Raw genomic sequence first — 21,817 nt, forward strand, 5'->3', positions numbered from 1 at the left:
GAGCACACAGCTTGAAAAGCTTCAAGAACAACATGATTCCCTGCCGTTACTAACATGTTGGGTATTTCATCAGCAGAAAATATATATCACTAAATAGTCCACAGTAGCTGATGTAGTTGACCATAGACAGTAATCCTCAATGACGAAAACTGTCCATTTCTTTTCGGCGGGACCCCTTAAGTCTCCAAGTACAGTACATAAAATAAAAACAAAGGAAAAGCACGATAGTATAATGGGAGTCATTCCGAGTTGATCGCTAGCTGCCGTTGTTCGCTGCGTAGTGATCAGTGAAAAAACAGCAAATCTGCGCATGTGTATGCACCGCAATGCGCACGCGCGTCATACGGGTACGAAGTCCTTTGTGGTTTTGCACTGGTTCTAGCGCTGATTCCAATCACACAGCCGAACGCAAGAAGATTGACAGGAAGATGGCGTTTCTGGGTGTCAACTAACCGTTTTCTGGGAGTGTTTGGAAAAACGCAGGCATGGCCGGGCGTTTGCTGGGCGGGTATCGGACATCATTACCGTGTCACTCGTCGCAGCAATCATCGAACAGGATAAGTAATACAGGGCTGGTCTTGTTTTGCACAAAATGTGTTTGCAGGCGCTCTGCTGCACAGGCGTTCGCACTCCTGCAAAGCGAAAAATACACTCCCCAGTGGGTGGCGACTATGCGTTTGCACGGCTGCTAAAAACTGCTAGCGAGCGATCAACTCGGAATGACCCCCAATATTGTAATTCAACCATTTACTGAATATATCACTATGTATGAGACCCGTACTGGAAGAAATGGTCTACTTAGATAGTAGACAGCAATCGCATAGGTTGGAGAAGGTCACACCTTAATAGAACTCTCTTCCACCTATTGCTTTACTTCCAGTGCTGGTCACTTATGATCCTCATTAGCATAAACAAGAAATTAAGTGGTATAGTGTAACACCATTTAATTCACACAAATAAACAAATACGGGGTATGAATTGGACTCTCACCATGTGGGATTGTCTACCAAAAAAAGTAGACTAACAAGGTATGATTGTAATAAAGCCAGGCGTCCCCGGAACCGTTGTAATCCCTCCACAGATCTGTACCAAAGTATCCCCTGATATCAAGCTCCTTGCCGACACGTTTCGATACTAAGCAGTATCTTTATCAAGGCATAAAGCAACACTGTCCCAGGGCACATATTTATACCTCCTGAGATGCACAATCAATTAAAAGCAAAACCTAATTCCAGACATAGACTTCTTGCCAACTATTATGTCCATATCAAAATGGTAAAAAGCACACTCCATTGATCCAGTGCCGGCTTCCGTGTAGGCTTCCAACTTCTTTTGCCGCCACATGCTAATCCTGTACAGTTCATTATCCCCACGGCCGGAAGTCACAATCCGCCGCTTGCGTTCCATCCGTGTGCCGGGCGGGACGTCACTTCTGGTATTTGCGGTTCTCAATCCACTAAGCGGGGGAGTATTAATAGTTTAAATTTAAGTCCTCAATAATCAAGGCGGCCATCTTTGGAGGGATCAATCTATTTATAAACATGGATCTCCATTTTCTGAATAATTAAAACACAAAATAAAATCAATGTATAAATAGTTAAAAGCAGACAGGAACAATGTACATTGTTTAATATTCGCTTATTGCACCATTTCAGTTTGAAGTCTGTATTTAACCCTTAAAGGGGCCAGTTTTTTATAGTTGTAAATCTAAGACATTTCACATTTAGCTAACTTGGTAGATATATCCCTTCCTCTTATATCTGCTGACACCTTCTTGAGAGCAAAGGTGTTTTTTATGTATTTGACTTCACAATTATGGACTTCTTTAAAGTGCTTTGATAGTGCATGTGTTTCCAATCCTTTGCGGATATTTCAGAGGTGTTTGCCTATTCTATTCTATTTTTCAAGGCTCTGCTGGTCCTTCCTATGTAAAATTTTTCACATGCGCATTCTTCTCCATTAATAATGTTAAAAGAATGACACGTCAGAAAGTCATTTATTTTATGTTTCTTTTTATTAATTTCTACTTCTGTTAATTTTTTTACCAAAGGTATTAGGAAGACCTTTGCATCCCATACAGGTCCCACACCTAAAATAGCCTGTGGATAAAACTGTGTTTTTTTCGATGAGGAAGGAAACAGGCTCTTTACCAATTTAGATTTTAAACTTGGGGCCCTTCTAAAAATGCAGTTTGGATTATTAGGTAACTCCATTCCTATTACTGGGTCCTTTTTCAATACCTTCCAGTGTTTTTTGAAAACTTTTTTTACTTGGTGATGTTGTGATATGTAATTAGTAATAAAGGACCATTTAAACTTGTCTCAATCCTTCGGTTCAACAGTTTTGCATTCTTGTTTATTCAGGAGTTCCTGCCTGTCTATTTTACCAACCCTATCCAATGAATTAAAAATATTTTTTTCATCATAACCACTATCTTTAAACTCATTGACATCTCATTCGCTTCAGTTAAAAAAGTGCCTCTATCAGTACAATTTCTTTTTGTCTTTTTAATTGTCCCAAAGGGACTGGATCTAGACACATTTTGTGGTGGCAACTGTCTAAGTCTATATAAGAACGGGAGTCGGTGGGTTTGATAAAATTCTTAGTCTTCACTTGTTCTTCCTCAATATAAATACTGAGATCCAAAAAATTAACCATTTGCTGACATTTCAAAGTGAGAATAATATTTCTATCATTCTCATTTGAATGATTAGAAAATAGTGACAATAGCTCTATCTATCTATCCTTTCCAAATGAGCATAATGTCATCAATGTACGTCCGCCAGGACACTAGGTTTGCCCGAAATGGATTGTTTTCGTGAACTTTTTCTGTTTCCCATGCTCCCATAAAAATGTTTGCGTAGCTCGGGGCGAACCTAGTGCCCATGGTGGTACCTTGCTTCTGAATGTAAAATTCTTCTTTAAAAGTAATTATTAAAAAGGATAAAAATAATACCTTCAATTAAAAACTCCTGCAGGCTGAAATCTAAAGGGGAGGTGTCTAAGGACTTCCTGACTGCCTCCAGTTCTTGATGATGATCTATGATAGTGTAAAGTGAACTGACGTCCGCAGTGATCATATAATAATCCTCTTTCCATTCTATTGTTTCCAAAAAAATATTAAAACATCTATGGTGTCTCTCAAATGAGATTCATTATTAAAAACCAAGGGTTGAAGGTAAATATCTATGAAATAAGAAAGTTTTGCTGATAAAGATTCAACACCGGGGACAAAGGGTCTCCCCGGAGGTTTATGTGAATTTATGCACTTTTGAGAGGATGTATATTATAGGTATCCCTGGATCCCCTATACATAAAAATGTTGATTCATTTTCTGTCAAAGTGCCCATATTTCTATATTTATCTACTAGACTCTTTAATATTTATGCCATCTCTTTTGTGGGGTCACCCCTCGTTTTCCTATATGTCTCCTTATCCTCAAGTAGGCTATAAACTGTTGCTTCATAATCTGCTTTATCATATAGAACAATCCCCCCTCCTTTATATGTGGGTTTAATTACCAGCTCTTTAATGGACATAAGATTTTTAAGGGCTTTTCGTTTCTTTAAATGTCAAATTGTTTTTGATCTTTCCTGTATCCAATTTCTGCAGGTCATCTAAAACCAGTGTCCAGAATGATTCAATGAAACAGCCTTTTAGATAGGAGTAGATGTGACCTTCTCTAACTATACCACTTAATTTCTTGTTTATGCTAATGAGGATCATAAGTGACCAGCACTGGAAGTAAAGCAATAGGTGGAAGAGAGTTCCATTAAGGTGTGACCTTCTCCAACCTATGCAATTGCTGTCTACTATCTAAGTAGACCATTTCTTCCAGTACGAGTCTCATACATAGTGATATATTCAGTAAATCGTTTGGTTACAATATTGCACTATTGTGCTTTTCCTTTATTTTTATTTTATGTACTTGGAGACTTATGGGGTCCAGCAAGGAAATTGAGTTTTCTTCATTGAGGATTACTGTCTATGGTTACCTACATCAGCGCCTATGGACTATTTCATGATATATATTTTTTGGTGATTATTTGGTGTGTGGTGACACGCTATTTTACAGACTGAGGCAGCTTCTTATAGTGCATTGATTTTCTCCAGTTTATATTATCTATTGATTTCACCAGCGGAGCCTTCTCCTGTACACCTGATTGCAAGCTCTTATGCACTAGATTGCTTATATTATACTCCTGTATGAGGAAGAACATCCTAAATCCACCTAACTTCATTCACTCCTGTCCAACCAGTCTTGTTCAGTGGTACCAATTCAAAGCCCCCAAAAAACACAGATCCTAACACTTTCAGTCAAGTAGATAATAACTCAGGGCCTCAATGGCCAGTTTGATGGCCAAGCACTCATTTTCCAAGGTGTCATACTTTCCTATTCAAAAGTCTTCTACCGAAATAAAAAAACAGTTATCACCTCACCTTCTTACAGTTGGGACCGTACGGTTCTAAACCTACAATAAAAGTTTTTGTTTGTAGAATGAAGCTCAGGTTGAAGTCAGGCACTTGTAGCACCAGACAAGAGCATACTGCCAATAGGAAATTAAACCAGGCTGCTTCAGCTGTCATGGTCCATGCTAGCTGGTTAGGGCAAGTGTTTACATTTCCTTTAATGAGCCACCCGAGTGGCATAATGACTCATAAATTGCTTATAATATCCAGTTAGCCCCAAGAAAGTTCACAGCTAATTATATTTGAGTGGCTTAGTTCAGTCAGTTTTGCACTAGATATACTTTGTCCAGCTAGTGTTTTATCTGGCTTGACGCACTATATACCACAAGTTTTCTACTGCCTGCATATACACCACAAACTTTCCAGGTTACGGTTAAGCCATTGGCACATAAAGGTTGCTAGTACAACCTTGACCTTTGAGAGATGGGATTCCAAATACTAGGTATGGATGCCAATATCAACTAAGTAAGCTGAACTGTAGGCACTATGGGCTCAGAAAAGCCTGTCCATGCCCTACTGGAAAAAAGCCAGAGCCCTGTGTAAACCAAGCGGGAGGACCTTGTATTGAAATAGTCCATCCAGGGTAGAGAAGGCAATCTTGACTCTAGCTGAGGGAGTAAGTGGGATCTGCTAGTAGCCTTTAGTATTGTCAAGGGTGGCAAAGCAATGACTGCTGGCCAGATTATGGACTAACTAATAAACCCGAGGCAAGGGATGGCTATTAATTTGGAAGACCTCATTTAATTTGTGGAGGTCATTACAGAAACATATGCCCCTGTCGGATTTGGACACCAATACAATTGGGCTGTCCTTTTCACGTGTCTCTCTAGAATTTTCGGCACTTCCCATTTTACTGCCAATCCATCTCACCTCAAGATACATTAGGGTTTAACCTTAAAGACGGGATGGTACACCCAGGAAGGGCCGAAAACACATCTTGGTTCTGTTGTACCATTTCCATGGCTTGTTGTCTCCGATCTGGTGACACAGGTAACTCTATTGGCATCTTAGCCTATCCAACTATGGTACTGACTAATTTGGCCCATCTTGCCAGAGTTTCAGGAAGGTAGGTGTGTTCCTCTACCCTCGTACCGACCTGCCTGACCCTGTAGTTGACTGGTCCAAATGCTTCAATTATTTCACATTGGCCTTGTGAGTGAGCAAACAACTTATTCTCCAGAATAGGCACCAAGACCAGTACTTTGTCCCCAGGTTGGAAAGATCAAACTTCAGCAGTCCTATCAGTATTTCTCTTTTGACATATTTGTACATCCTGCACATGCTGTACTATTGGTTCACTTTTCTTCAGTCTCTCATATACTTGAGACACAAATTAACCCATGTTACGTTCCTTAGGACTCTGCCATTCCCAAACCCTCCTTATATCCAGGATACCTTTGGTTGTCTATGTCTACCAAACAATAACTGAAAGGCGCTAAAAGTCTGAAGAAGCCTGAGGTACTTCCCATATGTAAAACATCAAATATTAAAGCAAGAAGATGTCCCAGTCTCTTTTCTCTTGGGCCACAGACTTTTTTTTTTACCATGTGCTTCAGTGTTTTGTTGAACTTTCCACCAGAACATCAGTTTGTGGATGGTAAACTGATGTATGCAATGTCTTTACCTTTAACAACCAGTCATGGTCCTTCATTACATGGGATGTAAAGGAGGTGCCCTGGTCCATTAGAATCTCCTTTGGAATTCCCAGTTGAGTATGCAAAAGAAGAAGTTCCTTAGCAATTGTATTACATTTAATGTTCTGTAAGGGAATTACCTCCAGACACTGCGTGGTGTAGTCTAGGATTACTAGTACAGCCTGATGACCCCAATCTTACATTTCCAAGGGGCTGACTAAATCCATGTCTAAACTTTGAAATGGAACATATAGTACTATAATGGGGACAAGAAGTGCCCTATAGTCAGGTTTAGGACAGAACTTCTGACACATGCATGGAACAGGGCTGACATAACATCTTTACTTTCATGACTATTCCTGGCATCAGTTTGGGGTTCACTTCCCCATGGCCTTCAAGATGGGACTTTCGGACTGGGTTTCAATTGCCGTCCTGTCCAATCAGGCATGCTCTTGGAGGACCTCTTTAAATAGTGGCAAAAAATTGTGCACCGAATTAGCAGATATGGGAGTTTGGGGGCAATTATCACCATCATGGGGACTGTATGCCATTTGATGGTGACTGGAAGTTGCTCTTTCATATTGAATTCAAAGCACCTTTACTTTGGCAACATAGTGGCTGTAGATTTAGGCACAACTGAACTGAAGACAAGGTTAACTTGTTTACAGAATCTATCAGAGTCAGAACTAGTTGGTTTTCCACAAGGACATCCAAAATAGACATGACTTCACTTTTAATACCTCATTTTCCCCAGTAGGTTTTCCACCGTTCTGGGTCCTAATCATTCATAGTCCAGGCTTTTGTAAAGGCATAGGTCTAGGAACATACAATGGCTGGTTAAACATGTGCTACAACTAAGTGGAAAGGTCTTCGAGTTAATGTGGGTCGGACTGCAGTACCCATCTATGTAGTCCCTTTTCCAATCCACATATGCAATGGTTTATTGCCAGGATCTCTATCATCTAAACAAGTGTATGCTTCTCCGGCTGCAAACACTTCTTAAGGACGTTTGTCAAGTCAGCCAGCTGAGTCCACACTTGTACTTGGATAGTCGCTAGTCATGGTACCTCTGCACCTTGTCTGGCCCCATGAGCCCATTTGTCATGGCATTCCAGAGCCCATGGTTCAGTAACTAAGTCTGGTGGCCCTGTTGTCCCTGAACTGCAGTGTTTATGTTACGGGCAAGTTCCCGGCAGGACCCATTGCACCGAAGTCTCTTGGCAGGCTGTTCTCTCCCTCCCTGCTGGCTGGCTTCTGCCCTAGCTGCTGTGGATCTCCTGCTGGTGATTGTGGACAGATGCAGCTTCCATAGGGACATGCATGCTGCTCTGTTTGTAATTTAGAGAGTCAGGAACATGAAAACATGACATCTCATTTGTCACCAAATTCAAATCTCCACCTTATACAAGTTCCTGGGCACTCCCTGGTGCCAAAGTATAGGTTCCTATACCATACTCCAATGTCTAAGCCCTAGTGCTTACTAGTGCATTTCCTTGGTGATTTATGTTACCAGATTCCTGTTACTCTTGTGTCCTGTTTCCTGCCCATTCCCTGTACCTGTGTTTACCTATATGGTCTCGTCCCAGTCTGGCAACTTTGTTACTGCAAGCCTCACAGCGAACAACTAGTTCCAGCTCCAGAGGTTTTACCAGATTCCCTAGGTCCAGGGGATCACGAGGAGATATACAGCCACCTGGTAACCTGGGTTGAAGAGGAGGGTGATGTAGGATTCTTTTCAGGCTGAGAGAAGCAGAGCTAAAATGTGGCCATCCTGGATGGTCCACCCACTGGAAGTCATATCACCCAATCCTAATGTCAGCATCTATGATATACATCCATGAGTTTGCAACATCAATACGTGCTAGTACAGTATCTCTATCTTCAGCTATTGATAGTTGCATAGTCCTCCTCCAGGTGAATTTATGCTGTGCCTCCCTAGGCAATTAGGGTGCCAGCCATTCTGCCCAAATCTCTGGTGGTTAGATCACTTAGCAGTATCCTTGAATGCCATCAGGTTTATCTCAACATCAACTGCGGGCATTAGCTTCTGCAGCATTGGGGGCAGGTGTTTCCTGGACACATGTTGCTTTATGACAACTCTTCATGCAGGAGTCTGATAATCTCTTCCTGCACTGCTGCCGCATTCACAAGAGCTCTTAATATCTCCTCAATTTCTGGGCTGAAAAGCAGAACCTAGCTTCTCGAATCATCCAATGATGACACCACTGCAATCAAGGTAAACATAGAAACATAGATTTTGACGGCTGATAAGAACCACTTGACCCATCTAATATGTCCCTTTTTAACCTTATAAATACCTAAAACTATGAAATCCTTAGTTCTTTGTAAGGATACCCTTAAATCTATCCCAAGCATATTTATTTTAAATTGCTCTACTGTATTAGTCTCTACTATCTCTGATGAGAGGCTATTCCACTTGTCCACTACCCTTTCTGTGAAGCAATTTTTCCTCAAATTTCCTCTGAATCTACCTCCCTTCGGTTTCAGTGCATGTCCTTCTGTTCTCATACTTCACTTTATTTCCCTCCTATACCTTGTTAAAACCCTTGATATACTATATATATTAAGATATTTTAGTATTTCCGGGTAAGGTTTGTGAGGAAGGCAACCAAGCATTTGACTAGCCTTCCTCATTGCCTTGTTACATTGCTTACCTGCTTTTAGGTCACCTGAAATAGTGACTCCTAGATCCCTTTCCTCCTCAGTAGTTTCCAGTATAGTGCCATTAATACTCTAATTAGCCTTTGTATTTTTGAGACCTAAGTGCAAGATTTAGCATTTTTTGACATTAAACTGTAATTGCCACACCTTCTGCTGTATCTACCCTGTTGCATACCTTTGTGTCATCTGCAAAAAGGCATACTTTCCCTTTAATGCCATTTGATATGTCACTAATAAAGATATTAAAAAGCACTGGTCCAAGTACAGATCCCTGGGGTATTATTACTTCTTTCTTTCTGCTACTGATTCCTCTTCCTATCAACCAAGTATCTGACTAGCCTTCCTCATTGCTTTGTTACATTGCTTACCTGCCTTTAAGTCACCTGAAATAGTGACTCCTAGAACCCTTTCCTCCTCAGTAGTTTCCATTATAGTTCCGTTAATACTATATTTAGCCTTTGGGTTTTTGAGACCTAAGTGTATGATTTTGCATTTTTTGGCATTACACTGTAGTTCCAGATATCCGGATGGAAGATAGACATTAAATAGACAGTCAATAGGTTGACAGGGTCAAAAGGTCGACAGGTTCAAAATGTTGACAGTTAAATGGTTGACATGAACTTTGGTCAACCGTGTCAAAAGGTCGACAGTTTAAAATCTTTGACATAAAAGGTCGGCACATTTTTTTTAGGGTTAGGCTGACGGAGGGGATGGTTAGGGTTAGGCACTTGGCGGAGGGTTAAGGTTAGTCTGCAAAAGGGGACAGTTAGGGTTAAGCACCAGGGTAAGAGTTAAGCACCAGGGGGAGTGTTAAGTTTAGTCACTACATATAGCGTTAGGGCTTCGATTAGGGTTAAAATAAAAAAAAAGTGACAACCACTTACATGTTGACATTTTTAACCCGTTGACCTTTTGACTGTCTACCTATCTACTGCTGACCTATTGACTATATATATACCATTGATCTTTTAATCGACACCCATAGTTGCCATTCCCCTATGTATACTGGGGCGGCTGCAGAGAGGAGCAGCCACAGGAGGAAGTAATCCAAGCAACGTGCTGCCCTCAGTGTATACCCGACCGCTGCAGAGAGTAACAGCCGCCGGGAACGTATAAACATAGCAGAGCTTCTGCCTCCCAGTGTTTTTTTCCGATTAGTGGGTCATATTGATTTTCCAATATATAAAAAAAATATCAATTTTATGGATATTGATTTTAATTAGAAATGTGCAGGTTTGGATTTACTCAGTTCTAAATGCCAGAATTAACGCAAGTTCGGATCTTTCTTATTGGCTATCCAAAACACATGACATCAAAAGAGCCACTAAGATGCCGTTTTGAGATCCAGGTAAAACCGAGCAAATCGGGTAAATCCGAACCCACACATCTATAATTTTAATATTATATCTAATTTAATGATAATTTTGATTATGACAATCTCGTTTTGATTAAGAATATCGATGTGGGGCTGCCGATTAGGGTTTGTCAATTTATATACAGTAAGTCCTAAATACTTTAAAAGGTTTTAAAGTTCAGGTTTATGCATTTGAAAAAACAAAAATGCTATTTTTATGGTATACTGTGTTTTAAAAAAAACTATTTAAATCAAATTATGTTGGATAAGTTTTAAATAGATGTTCTTGTCCTAATTCAATCATTAAAAAAATACAGAAAATTTCTGAGCGTTTTTTTTTTAAAACATGTATCCAGTTAAATGGTTAAAAATTCAAATTTGTACGCATTATAATATTTATTAACAAAGTAAAAACCACTCATTTAAGTTAATGCCGTTGTATTTGTAAACTTAATATTGAATTTGTTTAAATTAATCCACCTTATCTTGAGGTCCTCTTTCCCCTCATGTCATGGGACAACTGCTTGGAATTTGTTGATGGTAAATCTCTTATATCAAATTTATCCAAGAGTTTTTATCTGTTTAGAAAGAGTAGATTGTGTGCTCCAAATCTCAGAACTGAGTGGGCCAGTCTCACTGTCATGACAGCTCCCATCTGTAAAGTTACTTTTTCAGGAATCACATACAATATATGGACTGACATCCAGGGAATATAAAACAGTTCTTAGTCACGAAATGTACTATGACAAATCAAAAAATATTTAGTTCTCATTTAAATGATAAAAGCATGCTTAAAATACAGGAAATAATGTACTAAAATCAGCTTAATACTTAATTATATTAACTTTTAACACTTGTCCTGTTTTATTTTACATTGATCACACTGCAGGCTCTTAAACAAAACATTTAAAAATGCAGTTGTCATCCATTCTGCTCCTCCTGTAGCCGTACACTTTGTTGTTTTATAATAAACGGTGACATTAGTTCATATCATGTGATTAAAAAGGATTCGTCTCACATTAGAGCCCATAATCGCACCCTATAGTCTCATTTTCACGTTTCTCACTGGCATATCCTACGTGACCCTGCTTACTGCAGCACTTTTATTATCCTGCCTAAAAAGACAAGGGATTGAACAGAAACAAAAAAATGTAGGGGGGGGGGGGGATTTGCTTTCGCACTCATAGCTATGGGTTGGATGCTGTTATAGCTCCAGAATAGAAGAAGCCTGGAGTCCAGCCAGCACACTCCCACCCATATAGGGAGATGACATTTTGTCTTTAAAGAAATGAAAGAAAAGACAGTATAGATAATTCCACCAATAAAAATGTTTAGGTTTTGGGTGGGATATCATAATGAAATCTGGTGACCAAAGGTTATTTACTTGGGGCACTGTGTTCAACCTCTCCAGTGGGATTCCCCTATGCCCTGTCCTTGCTGCTACTGCCCTGTGTAACTCTTGCTTGTTTTTACTAGCATTTCTCTAGCATTCAGCCAATTTCATTCATTAAATGCTTCTGGCAGGACCACAAGTAAGCAGTCATTGGGAAGGGGGGTCAGGTTCTGATATGATAGTCCACCCAAAACTGGAAGTTATCTGAGTTCCACTAGGGTAGAATGAACCTCACCCCCCTTTTGTTTGTCTGTCCGTGTCACCCGAGCATCAATCATCTTCTTACTTCTAATTTATTAAGATTTATTTATAAAGCAGCTTCATATTCTTTTGTGCTTTACAACTGGAAACATTAATAAAACAATGGGGGTAATTCAGAGTTGATCGCAGCAGCAAATTTGTTAGCAGTTGTGCACTGCAGGGGGGGGGGCAGATATAACATTTGCAGAGAGAGTTAGATTTGGGTGGGTTATTTTGTTTCTGTGCAGGGTAAATACTGGATGCTTTATTTTTACACTGCAATTTAGATTTCAGTTTGAACTAGTGATAAGCGGGTTCGGTTCCTCGGAATCCGAACCCCCCCGAACTTCACCCATTTTACACGGGTCCGAGGCAGACTCAGATTCTCCCGTATGGCTCGGTTAACCCGAGCGCGCCCGAACGTCATCATCCCGCTGTCGGATTCTCGCGAGATTTGGATTCTATATAAGGAGCCGCGCGTCGCCGCCATTTTTTACTCGTGCATTGGAAATGATAGTGAGAGGACGTGGCTGGCGTCCTCTCACTTTGTTTCAGGGGGCTGCAAATATCTTTATTCTGGGGACCAGCAGTATTATAGGAGGAGTACAGTGCAGAGTTTTGCTGACCAGTGACCACCAGTATTATACGTTCTCTGCCTGAAAAACGCTCCATATCTGTGCTCAGTGTGCTGCATATATCTGTGCTCACACTGCTTTATTGTGAGGACTGGGGACCAGCAGTATTATATAGGAGGAGTACAGTGCAGAGTTTTGCTGACCAGTGACCACCAGTATTATATGTTCTCTGCCTGAAAAACGCTCCATATCTGTGCTGCATTGTAGTATATAGTAGGAGTACAGTGCATAATTTTGCTGACCACCAGTATATAATATATAGGAGTACGGTACAGAAGGCCACTGCTTTACCTACCTCTGTTTCGTCAAGTATACTATCCATCCATACCTGTGGTGCATTTCAGTTTTGCACAGTTTGCTGACCACCAGTATATAATATATAGCAGTATGGTACACTAGGCCACTGCTCTACCTACCTCTGTGTCGTCAAGTATACTATCCATCCATACCTGTGGTGCATTTCAGTTTTGCACAGTTTGCTGACCACCAGTATATAATATATAGCAGTAAGGTACAGTAGGCCACTGCTCTACCTACCTCTGTGTCGTCAAGTATACTATCCATCCATACCTGTGGTGCATTTCAGTTTTACACAGTTTGCTGACCACCAGTATATAATATATAGCAGTACGGTACAGTAGGCCACTGCTCTACCTACCTCTGTGTCGTCAAGTATACTATCCATCCATACCTGTGGTGCATTTCAGTTGTGCGCAGTATATATAGTAGTAGGCCATTGCTATTGATACTGGCATATAATTCCACACATTAAAAAATGGAGAAAAAAATGTGGAGGGTAAAATAGGGAAAGATCAAGATCCACTTCCACCTCGTGCTGAAGCTGCTGCCACTAGTCATGGCCGAGACGATGAAATGCCATCAACGTCGTCTGCTAAGGCCTATGCCCAATGTCATAGTAGAGAGCATGTAAAATCCAAAAAACAAAAGTTCAGTAAAATGACCCAAAAATCAAAATTAAAAGCGTCTGAGGAGAAGCATAAACTTGTCAGTATGCCATTTACGACACAGAGTGGCAAGGAACGGCTGAGGCCCTGGCCTATGTTCATGGCTAGTGGTTCAGCTTCACATGAGGATGATAGCACTCATCCTCTCGCTAGAAAAATTAAAAGACTTAAGCTGGCAAAAGCACAGCAAAGAGCTGTGCGTTCTTCTAAATCACAAATCCCCAAGGAGAGTCCAATTGTGTTGGCTGCGATGCCTGACCTTCCCAACACTGGACGGGAAGAGGTGGCGCCTTCCACCATTTGCACGCCCCCTGCAAGTGCTGGAAGGAGCACCCGCAGTCCAGTTCCTGATAGTCAAATTGAAGATGTCACTGTTGAAGTACACCAGGATGAGGATGTGGGTGTTGCTGGCGCTGAGGAGGAAATTGACAAGGAGGATTCTGATGGTGAGGTGGTTTGTTTAAGTCAGGCACCCCGGGAGACACCTGTTGTCCGTGGGACGAATATGGCCATTGCATGCCTGGTCAAATTACAAAAAAAAATCACCTCTTCGGTGTGGAATTATTTTATCACAAATGCGGACAACAGGTTTCAAGCCGTGTGTTGCCTTTGTCAAGCTGTAATAAGTAGGGGTAAGGACGTTAACCACCTCGGAACATCCTCCCTTATACGTCACCTGCAGCGCATTCATCATAAGTCAGTGACAAGTTCAAAAACTTTGGATGACAGCGGAAGCAGTCCACTGACCACTAAATCCCTTCCTCTTTGTAACCAAGGTCCTGCAAACCACACCACCAACTCCCTCAGTGTCAATTTCCTCCTTACACAGGAAAGCCAATAGTCCTGCAGGCCATGTCACTGGCAAGTCTGATGAGTCCTCTCCTGCCTGGGATTCCTCCGATGCATCCTTGAGTGTAACGCCTACTGCTGCTGGCGCTGCTGTTGTTGCTGCTGGGAGTCGATCGTCATCCCAGAGGGGAAGTCGGAAGACCACTTGTACTACTTCCAGTAAGCAATTGACTGTCCAACAGTCCTTTGCGAGGAAGATGAAATACAGCAGTCATGCTGCAAAGCGGATAACTCAGGCCTTGGCAGCCTGGGCGGTGAGAAACGTGTTTCCGTTATCCACCGTTAATTCACAGGCAACTACAGACTTGATTGAGGTACTGTGTCCCCGGTACCAAATACCATCTAGGTTCCATTTCTCTAGGCAGGCGATACCGAAAATATACACAGACCTCAGAAAAAGAGTCACCAGTGTCCTAAAAAATGCAGTTGTACCCAATGTCCACTTAACCACGGGCATGTGGACAAGTGGAGCAGGGCAGACTCAGGACTATATGACTGTGACAGCCCACTGGGTAGATGTATTGCCTCCTGCAGCAAGAACAGCAGCGGCGGCACCAGTAGCAGCCTCTCGCAAACGCCAACTCGTTCCTAGGCAGGCTACGCTTTGTATCACCGCTTTCTAGAAGAGGCACACAGCTGACAACCTCTTACAGAAACTGAGGAACATCATCGCAGAATGGCTTACCCCAAATGGACTCTCCTGGGGATTTGTGACTTCGGACAACGCCAGCAATATTGTGCGTGCATTACATCTGGGCAAATTCCAGCACGTCCCATGTTTTGCACATACATTGAATTTGGTGGTGCAGAATTATTTAAAAAACGACAGGTGCGTGCAAGAGATGCTGTCGGTGGCCTGAAGAATTGCGGGCCACTTTCGGCATTCAGCCACCGCGTGCCGAAGACTGGAGCACCAGCAAACAGTCCTGAATCTGCCCTGTCATCATCTGAAGCAAGAGGTGGTAACGAGGTGGAATTCAACCCTCTATATGCTTCAGAGGATGGAGGAGCAGCAAAAGGCCATTCAAGCCTATACATCTGCCTTCGATATAGGCACCTGACTCAAGCGCAGTGGAGAATGATTTCAACGTTGTGCAAGGTTCTGCAACCCTTTGAACTTGCCACACGTGAAGTCAGTTCAGACACTGCCAGCCTGAGTCAGGTCATTCCCCTCATCAGGCTTTTGCAGAAGAAGCTGGAGACATTGGCCCTCATTCTGAGTTGTTCGCTCGCAAGCTGCTTTTAGCAGCATTGCACACGCTAAGCCGCCGCCTACTGGGAGTGAATCTTAGCTTAGCAAAATTGCGAACGAAAGATTCTCAAAATTGCGAATAGAAATTTCTTTGCAGTTTCTGAGTAGCTCGACACTTACTCTGCCACTGCGATCAGTTCAGTCAGTTTCGTTCCTGGTTTGACGTCACAAACACACCCAGCGTTCGCCCAGGCACTCCCCCGTTTCTCCAGCCACTCCCGTGTTTTTCCCTGAAACGGCAGCGTTTTTTCACACACTCCCATAAAACGGGCAGTTTCCGCCCAGAAACACCCACTTCCTGTCAATCACAGTATGATCACCAGAACGAAGAAAAAACCTTGTAATGCCGTGAGTAAAATACCAAACTTCTTAGCAAATTTACTTGGCGCAGTCGCACTGCAGACATTGCGCATGCACATTAGCGACTAATCGCTCCGTTGCGAAAAAAAAATAACGAGCGATCAACTCGGAATGACCACCATTGAAGGAGTAGCTAAAACAGAGCGATTCCGCTAGGCATGTGGGACTTGTGGATGGAGCCCTTAATTCGCTTAACCAGGATTCACGGGTGGTCAATCTGTTGAAATCAGAGCACTACATTTTGGCCACCGTGCTCGATTCTAGATTTAAAACCTACGTTGTATCTCTCTTTTTGGCAGACACAAGTCTGCAGAGGTTCAAAGACCTGCTGGTGAGAAAATTGTCAAGTCAAGCGGAACGTGACCAGTCAACAGCTGCTCCTTCACATTCTCCCGCAACTGGGGGTGCGAGGAAAAGGCTAAGAATTCCGAGCCCACCCGCTGGCGGTGATACAGGGCAGTCAGGAGCGAGTGCTGACATCTGGTCCGGGCTGAAGGACCTGCCAACGATTACTGACATGTCGTCTACTGTCACTGCATATGCTTCTCTCACCATTGAAAGAATGGTGGAGGATTATATGAGTGACCGCATCCAAGTAGGCACGTCAGACAGTCCGTACGTATACTGGCAGGAAAAAGAGGCAATTTGGAGGCCTTTGCAGAAACTGGCTTTATTTTACCTAAGTTGCCCCCCCCCCCTCCAGTGTGTACTCCGAAAGAGTGTTTAGTGCAGCCGCTCACCTTGTCAGCAATCGGCGTACGAGGTTACTTCCAGAAAATGCGGAGAAGATGATGTTCATCAAAATGAATTATAATCAATTCCTCCGTGGAGACATTCACCAGCAATTGCCTCCAGAAAGTACACAGGGACCTGAGATGGTGGATTCCAGTGGGGACGAATTAATAATCTGTGAGGAGGGGGATGTACACAGTGAAAGGGGTGAGGAATCGGACGATGAGGAGGAGGTGGACATCTTGCATCTGTAGAGCCAGTTTGTGCAAGGAGAGATTGATTGCTTCTTTTTTGGTGGGGGCCCAAACCAACCAGTCATTTCAGTCACAGTTGTGTGGCAGACCCTGTCGCTGAAATGATGGGTTTGTTAAAGTGTGCATGTCCTGTTTATACAACATAAGGGTGGGAGGGCCCAAGGACAATTCCATCTTGCACCTCTTTTTTCTTTGGGGACTATTTTTTTGAAGTGCCATCCTGCCTGACACTGCAGTGCCACTCCTAGATGGGCCAGGTGTTTGTGTCGGCCACTTGTGTCACTTAGCTAAGCCATCCAGCGACCACAGTGCACCTCTTTTTTTCTTTGCATCATGTGCTGTTTGGGGACTATTTTTTAAATCGACCATCCTGTCTGACACTGCAGTGCCACTCCTAGATGGACCAGGTGTTTGTGTCGGCCACTTGGGTCGCTTAGCTTAGTCATCCAACGACCTCGATGCAAATTTTAGGACTAAAAATAATATTGTGAGGTGTGAGGTGTTCAGAATAGACTGGAAATGAGTGGAAATTATGGTTATTGAGGTTAATAATACTATGGGATCAAAATGACCCCCAAATTCTATGATTTAAGCTGTTTTTTAAGGTTTTTTTGTAAAAAACACCCGAATCCAAAACACACCCGAATCCGACAAAAAATTTTCAGGGAGGTTTTGCCAAAACGCGTCCGAATCCAAAACACGGCTGCGGAACCGAATTCAAAACCAAAACACAAAACCCGAAAAATGTCCGGTGCACATCACTAGTTTGAACACACCACACCCAAATCTCACTCTCTCTGCACATGTTATATCTGCCCCCCCTGGAGTGCACATGGTTTTGCCCAACTTCTAACAAATTTGTTGCTGCAATCAACTCTGAATTAGGCCCAATGTTAATAGTAGAGATGTGCGGTGGGCGCTTTTCAGGTTTGGTGTTTTGGTTTTGGATATGGATCCCCGCTCGTGTTTTGGATCTGGATTGGTTTTGCCAAAACCACCCTTTCGGGTTTTTGTTTTGGATGATTTAAAAAAACAACAACATAAAAACAGCTAAAATCACAGAATTTGGGGATAATTTTGATCCTACTGTATTATTAACCTCAATAACATTCATTTCCACTCATTTCCAGTCTATTCTGAACATCTCACACCTCACAATATTGTTTTTAGGTCAAGAGGTTGCACAAGGTCGCTGGATGACTAAGCTAAGTGACACAAGTGGGCGGCACAAACACCTGGCCCATCTAGGAGTGGCACTGCAGTGTCAGACAGGATGGCACTTTTTAAAAACTAGGCCCCATAGAGCACATAATGCAAAGAAGAAAAAGAGGTGCAAGATGGAATTGTCTTCGGGCCCTCCCATCCACCCTTATGTTGTATAAACAAGACATGCATACTTTAACAAACCAATTATGTCAGCGGCAGAGTCTGCCACATGACTGTGGCTGAAATGATTGGTTTGTTTGGGACCTCACCAAAAAAGAAGCAATTAATCTCTCCTTGCACAAACTGGCTCTACAGTGGCAAGATGTCGTCCTCATCCTCAGACCCCCCGCTTCAGTGTTTACATCCTCATCCTTACAGAGAAATAATATTCAAATAAACAAATCCACATCATTTAGGTGTCAGTGGACTGCTTACGCTATTACCCAAAGTTTCTGAACTTGACAATGACTTATGATGAATGCGCTGCAGGTGACGTATAAGAGAGGATGTTCCAAGGTTGCTAACGTCCTTACCTCTACTTATTATGGATTGACAAAGGCAACAGATGGCCTGACACCTGTTGTCCAGATTTGTGGAGAAATAATTCCACACCGAAGAGGTGGCCTTTTTGGTATTTTTCCTAGGCATGACAATGGGCTTTTTCATCCCATGGCCAACAACTGTCTGGTGCCTTATTCAAACAAACCACATCACCATCAGAATCCTCATCGTCTACTTCCTCCGCAGCACCAGCTACACCCATATCCTCCTCATCCTGGTGTACTTCTACAGTGACATCCTCAATCTCAATATCAGCAACTGAACTGCTGGTGCTCCTACCAGCACTTGCAGGGGGCATACAAATAATAGTAGGAGCCTCCTCTTTCCATAAGGTGTTGTGAAGGTCAGGCCTAGACATTGCAACCGCAGACAGTGCCAGCACCCCTGTATTTTCACAACATCCCTGTAATTTTACAGCGTACAAGACAAGGCCAGTGTACATTGATTTTCACTGCACCCTAGGATAATTACAGCATACAAGACAGGGCCAGTGTACATTGATTTTCACTGCACCCTAGAATTATTACAGCATACAAGACAGGGCCAGTGTACATTGACTTTCACTGCACCCCTGAATTTTTATAGCTTGCAGGGCCAGTGTAATGTTATTTGAACAGCAATACCTCTATATTTTACAGCATACAGCAGTGTGCTTTTAATTTTTAATAACCGCACCACTGAATTTTCACAATATACAGGGCCAGTGTAATGTTATTTGAACAGCAAAATCCCTATATTTTACAGCATACAGCAGTGTGCTTTTAATTTTTAACAACTGCACCACTGAATTTTTACACACCCCTGAATTTTTACAACATACAGGGCCAGCAGCACCCCTATATTTTGAAGCATACAGGAGCAGTGTGCTTTTAAATTTTAACAACTGCACCTCTGATCTTTTATAGCATACAGGGCCACTGTAATGTTATTTGAACAGCAACACCCCAATATTTTACAGCATACAGCAGTGTGCTTTTAATTTTTAACTGCACCTCTGAATTTTTACAACATTCAGGGCCAGCAGCACCCCAATATTTTACAGCATACAGGAGCAGTGTGCTTAAAATTTTTAACAACTGCACCTCTGAAAATTTACAACATACAAGGCCAGTGTAATGTTATTTGAACAGCAACACCGCTATATTTTACAGCATACAGCAGTGTGCTTTTAACTTTTAACAACTACACCCCTGAATTTTTATAGCATACAGGGTCAGTGTAATGTTATTTGAGCAACAACACCCCTATATCTTACAGCATACAGCAGTGTGCTTTTAATTTTTAACTACACCCCTGAATTTTTACAACATACAGGGCCAGCAGCATCCCAATATTTTCTAGCATATAGGACAGTACCCCTGCACCCTGTGCAATACAGTGACAGCCAGGACAGCACCCCTAACACAGCACAGGTACACCACAGTGACTGCAGCAGCATCCCTACAGAGCACACACTAACGCCACCTTTCGCCACCATCCACAGAGAGAGTCAGAGGTCTGTCTCCCTCACTCTCCAAGTCTGGAGTGAAAATGGCGGCGATGCGCAGCTGTTTAATATGGAATCCAAATCCCGCGAGAATCCGACAGCGGGATGATGACTTTTTGCCTCGTTCTGGTTTCCAAGTCTGGCGAGAAGTCCTGAGCTGGACTCGGAAATGAGCTCGGGACGTGAGGTTCGGGAAGGGGGGTTCAGTTCTCAGGGAACTGAACCCGCTCATCTCTACTTTCTACCAATAATAATTACTGCTCCTGACCTTCCTCTTTCTGGCCTTTAATATACATCCATGTAGGAATTTCTGTATCCATTATTTATTTGTTAGGCTACTGTGACTACAGGATTATATGCATAGAGAATCTCTCTTACTAAATTATAGTTATATATCTGATATTTCACCATATTGTCAGTTCACATGGGATCATTTCATACTTACCTACTTTCTGGCAGCTCTCTCCGGGAGAGAGCTGCCAGGACGGCTCAGTGGAAGGGCTGGGCTGGGCAATGTCGAGAGGAGGGGGCGGGGAGGAGGCGGAACGGAGCGAGGAGGAGGCGGAACGGGGTGGGGAGGAGGAGGGGAGGAGGCGGAACGAGGGTGGGGTTACAGCATCACACGTTTAAACCAAGCCCCCCGCTCTGTAATGCCACGATAACCGGCATTTTACAGCAGGGGGCGTGACTATGATGACGCGATTCAACAAGAATCGCGTCATCTACTGTCCGGACCGCCCACTTTACTCTCAAAGTGGGTGGCCGGGCAGGGAGGAACTTGAAAAACCGGGAGACTTGCCTGCTCTTCCGTGGGGCCGGGAGAGTCACCCGATTTTCGGGAGCCTCCCGGCCATTCCGGGAGAGTAGACAAGTATGGATCATTTTCTTCGAAATTTTTATATCTATGTTTTAGTACACGTGTCTATTTTGTTGTTTGTTGTTTTTTAACATTAAAGTACAAAAAGGATTTTTTTTAAAATAATAAAGGTAACAATGGCCCTCAGTAACCTGAGAGTACTTTTTTTTCTCCTCCTTTTGTTTTCCCAAGTATACAACTAAAAATCCTTTAGCAGGATGTTGGGAGTCTCTGAGTTCAGTCTATCCATGCCCATATATGGTCATCTATGCTCCCAACATGCCCCTCAGACCTTTAGACATGCCCATCAGTGCTCCCAACATGCCCCTCAGACCTTTAGACATGCCCATCAGTACTCCCAACATGCCCCACAGACCTTTAGACATGCCCATCAGTGCTCCCAACATGCCCTTCAGACCTTCACACATGCCAATCAGAGCTCCCAACATGCCCAGACATGCCCATCAGAGCTCCCAACATGTCAGTTACATGCCCATCAGACTTTCAGACATGCCCATCAGTGCTCCCAACATACCCCTTAGATCTTCAGACATGCCCATCAGAGCTCCCAACATGCCCAGACATGCCCCGGGATTAGGCATTCATCTCATGCCCATATATGGTCATGGAAAATGGTTGTTAGGTCGACACAGCTTAGGTCGACAGTCATTAGGTCAACCACCAAAGGTCAACATGCATTAGGCCGACATGGTCAATAGGTCGACATGTACTAGGTCGACAGGTCAAAAGGTCAACATGAGGTTTTCACTTTTTTTCATTTTTTGGATTTTTTCATACTTAACGATCCACGTGGACTACGATTGGAACAGTAACCTGTGCTGAGCAAAGCAGTAGCAGAGCGAGGCACCTTGCGAGGTGGCACGGTGC

The sequence above is a fragment of the Pseudophryne corroboree genome, chromosome 2 (assembly GCF_028390025.1).
Source record: "Pseudophryne corroboree isolate aPseCor3 chromosome 2, aPseCor3.hap2, whole genome shotgun sequence".
NCBI lineage: Eukaryota > Metazoa > Chordata > Amphibia > Anura > Myobatrachidae > Pseudophryne > Pseudophryne corroboree.